Source organism: Lathyrus oleraceus, chromosome 4, assembly GCF_024323335.1.
Source record: "Lathyrus oleraceus cultivar Zhongwan6 chromosome 4, CAAS_Psat_ZW6_1.0, whole genome shotgun sequence".
NCBI lineage: Eukaryota > Viridiplantae > Streptophyta > Magnoliopsida > Fabales > Fabaceae > Lathyrus > Lathyrus oleraceus.
The window spans coordinates 364,733,363-364,746,345 of record NC_066582.1 but is presented as its reverse complement, the minus strand read 5'-3'; positions in this window follow the sequence as shown (position 1 = coordinate 364,746,345).

Below are 12,983 nucleotides of genomic sequence, written 5' to 3'. Positions count from 1 at the left end.
TTCAAGTATGGGGGGGAAAACCGTGTTCTCCCTATCCTCCTCTTTTTCCTTTTCAAGTATGTATCTTTCTTTTCATTGTTATTTCCCTTATAAAATATATATATATATATATATATATATATATATATATATATATATATATATTATTATAATATAGATTTATTTTAAGTTAAGTCCCTAGTGTGAAAACTTTCTATTATCTATTCCCCTCAATTTTCATGAGCCATAACAAAAATTCATCACACTCGATAAGTATAAAGGTTGCTCATTTTATCGAACTTGAGACAAATTAAGACAAAAATTATTACCATAACAACGCTCTAAGAACCTCAACATGTTAGATCAGGATAAGTACCTATTATACCAATCCCTTGAACTTTTAGTTTAATAGTAACCCCGAGTAGTTTATACGAGAAGTCAGCACCATCTTAATAGCAAACTACGTGGAGAGCCGATGAATATATGTGAATGATTCCCAAAGTAACATAAAAAAATTATATATATCAGGAAATGCACTAATTAAGTTAGGTTATCCTTACCAGATCATTTAATCTAAAGGTTGCAGATCATAAAAAAGCATAATATGAGAGATCCATTATGAGTTGGTTCAGCAGGTATCTGGTACTGAACTTGGTAGGGCGGACTACGGTCCGATCCCCCGCAATTTGCAATGGACTGAATAACGAAGTTATCCGACTTATGTACCAGAACTTCTAGCTAGAAAGGGATCAGAATCACTAACCGGTTACTCCACTATGTGCGCGAAAAGATAAAGGGCTTAATGTGATTTCGCTAGAATGAAAACGGGTGAAATAAGGGTAAAGGAACTAGGATAGCTATAATGGCATTACTCGAACTGGTTTGCATAAGGTGAGGTTATCTGAGGTTGTGACGGTGGTTGTTGATGTCAAGATTAAACTCAAGTTATTTCTAAACAAGGTTTACATGCAACCTAGTACGAATTGATGTGTGTTTTGGAATTTCATCTGGCTAAATTCTTAAAACAAGTTCTATACTATATTTTGCTTGAGGACAAGCAAAGATCTAAGTATGGGGGAGTTTGATAACATGAAATAGTATCACATTCTAGGACTCAATTTAATTAAATTATATTATTATTTACTTTAATTTATTTCATTTTATCAGATATTACGCGGTATTTTCTTTCTATTTATCTCAGGTAGTTTATTTGAAGCACAAGTAAAAAAGGAAGAAAAGGAGGTGCAGAAAGAAGTTTTTGGAAACAAATATCAAAAGCCAAAGCCCAGCCCAAAAGGCACAGGCGCTGTGCCTGTGACGAGCGTCAAAGAGGCTGTGACGAGCGTCACGCCTTGCACACTCCTGTGACGAGCGTCACACATGGTGTGACGGACGTCACACCACTCCCCTATATTTTTGCCTTCAGAGACGTTGAATCCTATTTGCACGCCTAACCATTCGCTGCTACGTGAAGACCTTTGACGCAGACTACTTTTGGAAACCGTTCCAGAAAGTACCATTATAAATATCAGCTTTGCAAACCCTGCAGGGGGTTCCACGCCTTTTCCAGATTTCTTTGCCGCTTTTGCTTTTCCGCATTTTTCTTTTTCCAGCAGCTTAAGCATATTTTTACAGTACTACTTTTACAATTCTTATATTGTTTCTTTTGCAATTCTATTTTCTTTGCTAGCATTTAATTAATTTTTCGCACAATAGTTTCTACACCGGAAACTATTGTGTACCTTTTACCGGATCTAACCTTATGTTAGAATCTAGTTTTTTTATTCCTTCGCTTTTATTTTCCTGCCTGATTGAAGAATTCAAGAACAAATCCAACCGACCTGTGGTGGAGTGTTCAAGACTGCTATTTAATTTCTCAGGTTCTTTAATTATTGTTTGAATTTATATATGCTTTGTTTTATTGTTTATTTATATTATTTGCTTGAGATGAATCTGTTTATGCATGCTGATTTTTTAGATCTGTTTAGTATGTCTGGCTAAATTATTTAGGTATCGGTATGTAAAGTAAGCAGAATGAAGGAATCAAAACTAAGTTGGTTTAATTAAGTTTAAAATTAAAATCACTCTTTTTACGGTCTCAATTTACAGGTTTAATAACAAAGTTTTTGTACGAAAGTAAAAGACATAAAGAAGTTAAAATCAATAGAGCGAGAGTTTGAGGTTTTGACTGGACAGTGTAAATTGGACATTAATTCTAGATCAGGGCGAGAGCAATTTTTAGAGTTAATTAAATTCTAATCTTTTTCAAAAAGTATTTTTAAAGATTGAATATGAGGACGAGAGTTAAGTATTTGAATTTAATTATATAACCTAAGTCAACAGAGCGAGAGTTTGAGATAAGGGTGTTTAAACGATTATTGTTTTCTTAAAAAGAATTTCTACGGATTCTATTGTTTTCAAAAAGTGGTTTTTGACTTAACTATAAGTGACAGCTACGTTAATATAAAATCATAGTTTATTCAACAGAGCGAGAGTTTGAGATAAAACTTTTAATCAATAGAGTCAACTGAAAAGATTTATTTTAAAACCAAGAAACCAACGAAGAATTGATTCCCTAATTACGACGAATTACATACCGATATCCGCTTATTAGATATTTATTTTAGATCTTATTTTAGTTTTAGCCTTTCCCCCAAACAATCAAAGTATTACCTGCCTTAGCTTTACGAAGTAACCTTAGAAAACGGTATATCGATTCATAAGTCCCTGTGGGATCGATATCTTTTAAAACTACGCGATAGAACTGTGCACTTGCAGTTTGTACCCCAAATTCGACTCATAAAGTCGCGATCAATGCTCCACAGAATCTTGCTCCAATACCTTTTGCAATGCTTCTATGTGTGCTTCAGAATTCATAAGCAGAGACAACACTAAAATCTTGGAAGGAGTCTGGAGCAGCTGCTCCACCACATTGAATTCATTCTTCTTAATCAAACGAATCACCTCATCATCATCATTAGGCTTCAAATTGATGGTTTCACCAGACTGACACTTTGGAGCACTAACCAGATTTGCGACAGGCACTTCAACCTTCTTACCAATATCCTCTACATCCTTCGGGAAAAAAGGACCAAAAACATGACCGCTACGGGTCACCTTTGCTATATCGACAATGTTCACAACAGAATTAGTCGTAGGCAACGGTACCTCTTGACCATTCTCCACCATTGTTACATTATACTGATAGGGAACAACTCTATCGGATGCATACGGGACTGGGCCCGCTAACCGTATTACTAACGGTGATACCGACCTGTTAACGTTGTGACTACTGCTGCTATCAAACTGAATTACCACCCGCTCAGGGATTTTAAAGACTGGAACTATCACGTTCACATCATCTATATCCCTAGATTGTTGAATCTAGATTACATTCTCATCCATCAACTTCTCGATATCTCTCTTGACAACCGAACACCCATGGGGGTTCACACTGCAGATTGTACAACTGTCATGGTCGTGTTCACAATCACTAATTATACACAGGGTCTTATGCATCTCAACCAAGGAACGACGGATACGTCGCACGTCAAACACTCGGAAACTTCCTGGACAACCATCTACCATATTAACAAAGGGATTACCTTGAGCAGCCAATGGGTTATCTTTTACATTTGGCGCACGGTCCTCAAAGGACACCATCCCACTCTTCACTAGCTTCTGGACCTCATACTTCAACAGGTAGCAATTCTTAATATCATGTCCGGGAGCTCCTTGGTGAAAGGCACAACGAAGTTCGGGCTTATACCACCATGGAAGTGGTTCTGGAATTTGAGGTGTATTTCTTGGTTGAAGTAGGTTCTTAAGAACCAAAGATGGATAGAGTTCGGCGTATGACATAGGAATAGGGTCAAAAGAGACCTTCTTTCTCTCAAAATTCTGTTGTTGTTATTGATTATTGGTATTGTTGTTGTAGTTTTTTTTGTGGTTGTTGTTGACGTTGCCGTTGGACTGACATAGATTGATTATTGGAAAATACTGGAATAACGGATGATACTTGATGATGATGTTGACGTGGTTGCGGACTCCTTCTGACATGAGGCCTTCTCTGCCTCCCTACCGAAACTGCATTAGTTTCACCTTCCTTCTTCCTGGCGAAACTGTTACCATATTTCTTGCTCGAAGATACCTCTTCCTTAGACAAGTGTTCCTCACGGACACCTTCTTCTAACCTCATCTCCATGTTTACCATTTCGGTAAAATCACTAGGGGCACTAGCAATCATGCGTTCGTAATAAAACGAGCTCAGGGTCTTAAGGAAAATCTTAGTCATCTCTTTTTCTTCCAACAGAGGGTTGATCTGAGCAGTAAGCTCTCTCCACCTCTGGGCGTACTCTTTAAACATCTCTTTGTCCTTCAGAGAGATTGACCTCAGCCGGTCCCTATCTAGCGCCACATCAATGTTGTACTTATACTGTTTAACAAAGGCTTCACCCAAATCATGGAACGTGTGGACACTTGCACTATCCAATCCCATGTACCGCCTCAAAAGCGGCACCAGTCAGACTGTCCTGAAAGTAGTGAATCAATAACTGATCATTATCAGTTTGCATCGACATTTTACTGGCATACATGACGAGATGGCTAAGCGGACAGGTATTTCCCTTATACTTTTCAAAGTCATGGACTTTGAACTTTATCGGGATCTTGACATTCGGCACTAGGAAGAGCTCAGCAGCACTCTTACCAAACAAATCTTTTCCCCTCAAGGTCTTCAACTCCTTTCACAACTCAAGGAATTGGTCTTTCATCTCATCCATCTTCTCATAAACGTCCGGACCCTCAGACGGTTCAGAATGGTAGATGGTGTCCTCAACACGAGGAAGAGTGTGAACAACTAGAGGCTCGTATACATGACCGAGCTAGATGCCGACATGAAAGCAAAGGTAGGCGCAAAACCTTCGGGCACAAAGTTCGGCGGCATTCCCCACGGGAATCCGACAGGCATGGCTGGCGCAAACTGAGTGGCAGGCACGGTTGAAGTAACAATCTCTAAGATGACAATCCTCTGAGGAGGAGGAGGAGGAGTTGCAGGCGTTGGGGAAGATTGACTCTGAGCAGCTAGAACAGACTCGATCATGGCAGTCAAGCGGGCAATCTCGTCCTTCAGCTCCCGATTCTCTTGTTCTAAGTGTTCCATGATTCTCAGATGATTGGCACGAGTATTGTATCGATAAGTCAGCTTGGCTGAAGCACATAAGAATAACCAATAAAACATCTAGCAGAAGAAAAACCTGTTATGCAAATGATGCATGAAATGCAATGCTTTGATTGTTTTTAATTTCAAGGAACATACTATTTTATTTGCAAATATATAGTAATAACAATTGTAACAATTCAATTGACCATAAAAATCTCTTTTATTTATATAATTTGGAAGGATTACACTGAGTACAATTTCAGAAACCAAAATACAAATACAAGAGAAAAGGAAACTGACCATCCTAACAACGGTGTCAGATGATCTGGCTGCAGGCGCGTATTTCCTTCGGATGCGTTGAATCTCGGACTCAAAAGAAGTCTTCATCTGAGCCTTTTCGAGAACAAGTTGATCAACAATCTTCTTCCAAGCACCGGAAGGCTGAGGCATACTAGAGGAAGATGGAACCTCTGGTTCTCTCTGTCTCTTCACTGCTCGGTCTTCAAGAAGTTCAATAAGTGCATCTTTGTCCTTAGACTCAAGCTACAACTCCTCATGCTTTCTACTCAAAGTATGGAAACGCTCTTTCCAGATATCTTTCTCTTGCCTTATCTTGGCGAGTGTGTCTTCCAAATCCTCTACATCTTGGTTAGGGAGAGTTAATGGCTCAACCACTACCATAGACATAGGTCTTTCACAAGCATACGACATCTTCAACTCAAAAGCTCTCTTCTTCACCCAAGATTTTTAAGCTTCCAAAGCTACACAGTTGTGCAAACCAAGCTCGGATCTTCCTTTCCTATGCACATTATGCCAAAAGGGAATCATCTTCTGCTTCAAAAGTTAGGGATCGTTACCCTCTTGATAGAAAAGACCTTTTAACTGAGTGTTATTAGGTTTGTCTCTCAAGGGGAACCCAAGTTGATGACGAGCCAAAGTAGTGTTGTAGTTAATTCCTCCTTGTGTACCAATGAGAGGCACATTAGAGAATTAACCATAAATATCAATAATCTCTAAGCTACTCAACAAAGAATTATACCAAACTATATCATCATTAGTGCGATACATAAGTCTCTGAGACCACCGTAGACATTGTTTGTTCTCCATAAAAGCAGGCTTCTAAGGCAAGTGCGAAATAAACCACTTGTACAGAAGAGGAATACATCACACAATAGTTCCACCACCTTTAGAATTCCTCAAATGCAAATAGAAGTACATATCACCTAACAAAGTTGGCACATGATTCCCAAACAAGAAGTTTCTAATGGCGTTAACATCAACAAAACCATCAATGTTAGGGAACTAAGCTAAACCATAGATGAGCAACACAAAGATAGCTTCAAAAGCATCCACACTACCGGCTTGAGCAAAAGCAGTAGCTTTCCCAATAAGGAATTCAGAAGTCAACCCAGATATCCCTTCTTTCTTCACCCAATGAGCCTCAATCTCAAACTTCTTCAGATGAAGAGCTTCAGCTATAATATGAGATATGGGAATGTCTTCCAATCCACTAAACGACACCTTGTAAGAAACATGTATCCCCAAGATATGTGCATACTCCTCCAATGTAGGAACGAGCTGATAATCGGGAAAAGTGAAGCAACGGTAGAGAGGATCATAAAACTGAATCGACACACTCAAGATTCCTTCTACTACATCAGCAGATAACACAAACAGAAGCTTCCCATGACGTTGTTTGAAGTCTAAGGGATCTAATACAAAATATGATAGCTTCCTTAACTCTTTCAAATCCGGACATCTGAAATTGTACTTCTTAGTGTTCCTTCATCCACAATCCATGGTCTGAAAATATTTGCAAATAAAACCTCAGTTCCTTGAAGCTATTTTTTGTGTGATGAATATTATGATGCGCATCAATGCATGAATGCAACAATCACACGTAAGGGTTCACACACAAGGCAAACAAACAAAGGTCAAAGGATGAATCAAGTCATTGTCAAGACCAATCATCCATTTTGGTGGATCATGGTTTTCACCTTATCAACACCCAAGTTCCATTGATATTGACAAGACTTGATTGGATCAACCAAGAATCAAGGGTTATCAACATCCAATTTCCATGGAGTCAGGTTAAGAACCATCCTAAAGGAGTGTGCTAAGGATAAAACCTGTAGATCATGTTCTAAAAAGTTCCCAGAGTCTTAATTCCATCTATCAGATATTATAGGTTAGGATGACTGACTCATCAACCCATAATATTCTCAATAGAAATTCGTCTCAATGTAGTATCGCGTAACAACTGTTATCAAGTCTACACCTGAACAGTCTCCACACTACGTCCTAAATAGGCCAAGTTGGGTTAAATATTCTATGATCCTCAGCTTCTCGGACCCCAAATCAGAGAAAGTAATTCCTAACCATATATAACTTGTGTGACATTAATAGCTCCAAAAGGGTATCCATTGAGTAGATGGGTCTCAAGCCAAATTTTTAAGGACTACTCCACACAAGACAACCAAAAACAAGGAAGAATTATGGAGAATTGAGTGAGAATCGAAGAAAAGAAAAAATGAGAAAATCATCTCCACTGCTGGTTCAGATGGCGGCGATCTTGCTTCCAACTTCACTTAGCCTAACTCTAGATGCTTGATAGAGTAGAATTGAATCAAAAAGTAAGATTGACTCTTGGAGATTTTAATCTCAAAACAGTGGAGATTCAAACTCGATTTCTAATGGAAATCCTCAAGGTTATCATTTGAATGAGAGGGTTTAGGGTTAGGGATTCAAAGTTGGCGCACAAGTGTCTTTAATTCTCATCATGGAGGGCTCTATTTATAGCCAAAGCATTGATAATTGCACACTTCTTTCAGAACTCCAAAAATAGGAATTTCCTTGCATGGATGCATGGGCGTGTGATAGGTCCATGTAATCATTCAATCAGGTCCAAAATTGTGTACAAACATTGTTGAAGTCATGTTAGCAAGCCATGCATTTGTGTATGCCAAATGGTGATCCAACTTTAAGCCATGCGCAAGTCACTCATACTTTGTCCAAATGGGATGAAATTGGACTTTTTGGAAAGGTTAGATCAATAGGAAAAACTTTCATGTTGAACACGTTTTCATTTGAAGCTTGGATCATGATGAACATTGAGGTGGAAGTTTGGGAAATCAAACATATAAAAAAAATTCTAAGTGTCAAGCCATTGGTTCACTTCTTCCACCTTGGCTAACGTTTTATATGAGCTTCAAATGAGGAAAGTTCCTTCATCAAAGTTGTATATCTCTCAAAGTAATTCAAAATGGTCACAAATTTTACCTCACTTGGATTTAGTATGAAGGAGTTATGCATTTTAGAAGTTGAGGAAAATCACTTGTTCAATGGCATGGGTCCAAAATGACCTATAATGTTTCCTCATTTCATATGCATTTAAAAGTTGAATTTGCTCTCCCTTCAAACATAAAAGTTAAAGTAGACATATTTAATTCGATCATACAACTTGAATGGCTTTCATCGCATAAACAATGGGCAAGTTATGGTCTTGGGAAGTTGACCTCCAAATTAGGGTTTATACAAAATGACCTATAACCTTTCACCATACAAAATGACTTTCCAAGAAAAACTACCTCTAGACCTAAACATGAAAGTTGGTTGGAATGTAAGTTAAAGTAACTTTTCTCTTGGAATCATTTTCATATGACATAAAATGTAGGAGATAGGGTCTAGGGAACCCCAATTTTGATTAGTTGACTTCCTCTGGTCAACCACCATGGACCAACTTGCTAGCTTGCTATTATATTAACTTTTGGGGCTCATTGAGGATCATATATGCATAAGATGATGAAATATTAAGTATCCCTTGAGATATTTGATCAATTGTTGAAGAAGCTTGTTGAAGAAGTTCTACAAGATACCTAGATGAATTAGGGTTTCCAAGGCAAACAAACTCCAAACTCTTGATGATTTATTGATCAAAATAACATGTGAAGATGATTGGGATCCATATATGATGCTTAGAGCCATAGTAAACCAATTATTGATTGAGCTCCTTACAATAAGGGTCTTAAACCCTATATATGAGCTTGATAATTCAAAGGTGAGCATGTGCACTACCTACAAAAGTGTTAAACTATACAGTGACATATGTTTGGTATTTTGGTTACTAAATAAAGATAAAATACAAAGTATGATACAATCAAGTGTGCTTGGTGATCTCCCCCAATGCAAACCCAATGAATGAGGGGTAAGGAGGATGCCAAGATGTGATCCCAATGCCAATGCATATGATGAGATAGAATGAGGGATCTTAGGGTCAAAATTGGGATCTTACACGTAGGTCAGGCTACGAATTTTAAAACTTCCGGGGAACTCGAGGGATTCCATGAAAATGAATCAATGGAAAGACTCAGCAGGGAATAAAAGGAACATCTATAGGGGAAAAGGGTAGATCAGATCAAAGCTAAAATACTCGAACCAAACAGGAAAAGGAGATCTCAACTGAGGAAATACGCACTCAAACTCAACTGGGGAAGAAATGATCTTCAACACAGGAGTAACGAAAGTATATTATCCACTACCAGTTACTAGGTAAAGAGATATCATAATCTGTTAGAGAATACATTCGCTACCGGTTAGGGTAAACATATCAAGGATGACTCGTTGAGGAAAGAACCAAATCAAATAGGATTTACAACTACCGGCTACTGGGCAGAAGACTACAAAGAAAGAGTATAGCCGTCATGGTTAAAGTGAACATATCAAGGATAGACTCAAATAGAAGAATATTCGTCATCGGTTAAGATGAACATATCAAGGATAGACTCACCTGGGGACATTAGGAATAATATTCGTTACCGGTTCGGGTAAACATATCAATGATAAACTCCCTGAAAAAATAGGAATTATATCTATCGGCTACTGGATAGAATACCAAAAAGAGAATATCCGCCATCGATTAAGATGAACATATCAAGGATAGACTCCGAGGGGAGAAATAGGAATTACACCTATCAGTTACTGGATAGAATACCGAAAAGAGAATATTTGTCACCGGTTAGGATGAACATATCAAGGATAAACTCCGCAAAGGGGAAGCATGATTTACAATTACCAGTTACTGGGAAGAAGACCGCAAAGAAGAGGAAATCCGTCACCGGTTAGGATGAACATATTAAGGATTAACCTTCTGGGGAACAAAAATAGGGATTACAACTACCTTTATACTAGGTAGAATACCAAAGAGAGAATATCTATCACTGATTAAAGTGAACATATCAAGGATAGACTCAAAGTAGGGGAAGAAAATATCTGTCACCAGTTAAGATGAACATATCAAGGATAAATTTTCTGGGAGACATGAAAACGAATCCACTAGGGAGAAAAAGGTTACTTTTGTCGGATATTAGGGCAGAAGTTAAATACTTGCAAATTGAGAAGAATATTACCAGTTACTGGGTAATAGACTCCCAGGGGACTAAAAGCATCTATCTAGGTAAGATCTAGAAAGAAACGGTCAATCAAAGACTCAACCCAATAAGGATATAAATAGCGGGAGTGATTCCATCCAAATAATGAACTGTGGAGGAAATTGAAATAACGATCATCCACGAGGTAGTAACTCAGTGGGGAATGAGAAAGGTTAAATTCTTTCTACTTAAGGGGCTGACACTCTATAATTGAAAAAGGACAAACACACTAAATCTGCGTGGGGGGGAGGATACCACCGTAGCAGAGGATCAGAGAAACAATGAACAACAAAGTGTGTTATTAATGCAATTATGAAATCTATGAATGTATACATATATGTATATGTATATATGATGATTATGCTGACAAAACAATCACAAAGGATACAAATGTCACTGGTCTGCATCACCGGTACAATACTCATCCAATCCTCACAGGAGGGAAGCATCTGCTGGAGAGAAAGGGTTACGAAGGATGAACGAGAATCACCTATCTCAAAGGCTCAATCCTAGTTGGGGAAAAAGGAAAAGGTTTGCCAAAAAATCTGCACCACCAACTCTGTGGGGAACTTTAGGTCAACACCATATCAAATGGGAGACAACCTTGCAGAGGATTGAAAATACCGCTCAAGAAATAGGGTTAACAGGGGTCAGGGACAACTCTGCTGGTGACTTGAGGGTGGATTTTTTTTGCTGAATCTATGCAACCTGCTATGATAATGCGCCTACAACTCGAGGGAGGCAATTACAAACTTAGCTGGGGAAACCAACATGTAGCGTGGTATTCGTTACCATTAGAGATATTGACTAAATCCAAGGTAAACCATACAAGTCGAGTCGCCACCGCACTTATATTTATCCAAAGGAATGGTTAGAAAGCAAACAAAAACCTAAAAGTTTTATCGAATCAAAAACTAGTAAAAATGTCAGAGATCGGGGTAAGGGGGTTGGTTATGCAATGGGGAGGTTTTAAGCACCCAAAACATCCTAGGTACTCCTAGGGATCCCTTTTCACACTTTTTGTTAGGTTGGTATTTTGTGAAAAATTATTTGTGCAAAAATGATTGAAGAGATGAGAAAAGAATATACAAGTTATTTACATTTTGTGTTTGAATGGATAAACCCATTGCCTACGTACCATCTTAAAAAATATTAGGATCAAAACCTCGTAGTTCGGGGTAAAAATCTCAAAATGAGTTGGTGAATTGATTGGTCCAAAAGCCTTAAGGTATTTTGTTATCCAAGGGAGAAAACTCAACCTAAAACCACAAATCTATCATGTGAGGATAACTTCAACATGCTAGTGAGGGGTTAACCCTGTAATAAGCATGGAAGACTCATTATCCATCACTAAGGATATAGGTGAGTATTACATCTTCCTCAAGGATAACTCAAACCTAATAGCTAAAGGTTATGAAAAGTTTGTGATAAGAAGTGGCCATTGAAACCACAAAATGTATTTGAATGAGTTATATTTACTAATGAAAAGTATCTACAAAATATGGTCAAATTTGACTTAAAGATTTAATTCAAAATGAGTATTATGAAAAGAAAGTTTGAAAATCAAAAGCATAAGGCTTAGGTTTCTAATGTTTGAAAAGAAGTGTGAAATGTTTGCACAAAAAGCTTTGGCTTGGGTTAGAGTGGAGGGATGAAGAAGAATGGCTAAAGTCCTAATCATACAAGAGATGAAGGAAAAAAAACAAGACCACAAATGGAGTTCCTCTCTTGAGATCATATTGATGATCCAAGTAGCTCCCATCCTTTGGAATATGCAAGAAAAATAAGTGTAAGCTCAAGCAATTAACATAATCAATCAAGCTCTTAGAAGATCCCCAATTTCTCTTGTATCTTTCACTTTGTATGAATCATGGCAATGGTTCTTCAATTTGGCTCAAATAGGATTCACCTAGCACAAAAGCACACAACATCAAAAAGTTCCATGAAGCAAATCAAGAATGGACAAGAGTGAGTTTAGAGATTTGGTCCTTATAATCCATATTCCACATTAAGGTCTTTTACTCCAATTTTGCATAGGGAATGTCCTAGAAACTAAGTCCATTTGTCCATTTTTTGCATTTTGGTCCACAACAGTCAAAATAAAACACAAGCACAATAATATATACACAATTATGTGCTCAAGTGAGCAAAAGGCAAATTGCATTAACATAAACATGTGCTCAAGTGAACAAAGACCAAAACAAATGAATAATATGTACAAGAATAGTAAATTGCATAAATGTAAAGAGCAAGAATTAAATGTTAATGGTTAATGGTTAGTGTTATTGTTAGTGTGCCCTAAGGCAATTTAGCGCTATGTTAAGCAATCGTAATTGGACTTATGTAGAAGTCACAACTATTGGAGGCCGATCAATAATAATTTAGGCAACAACACAAGTTAGAGATTTTGATTAGTG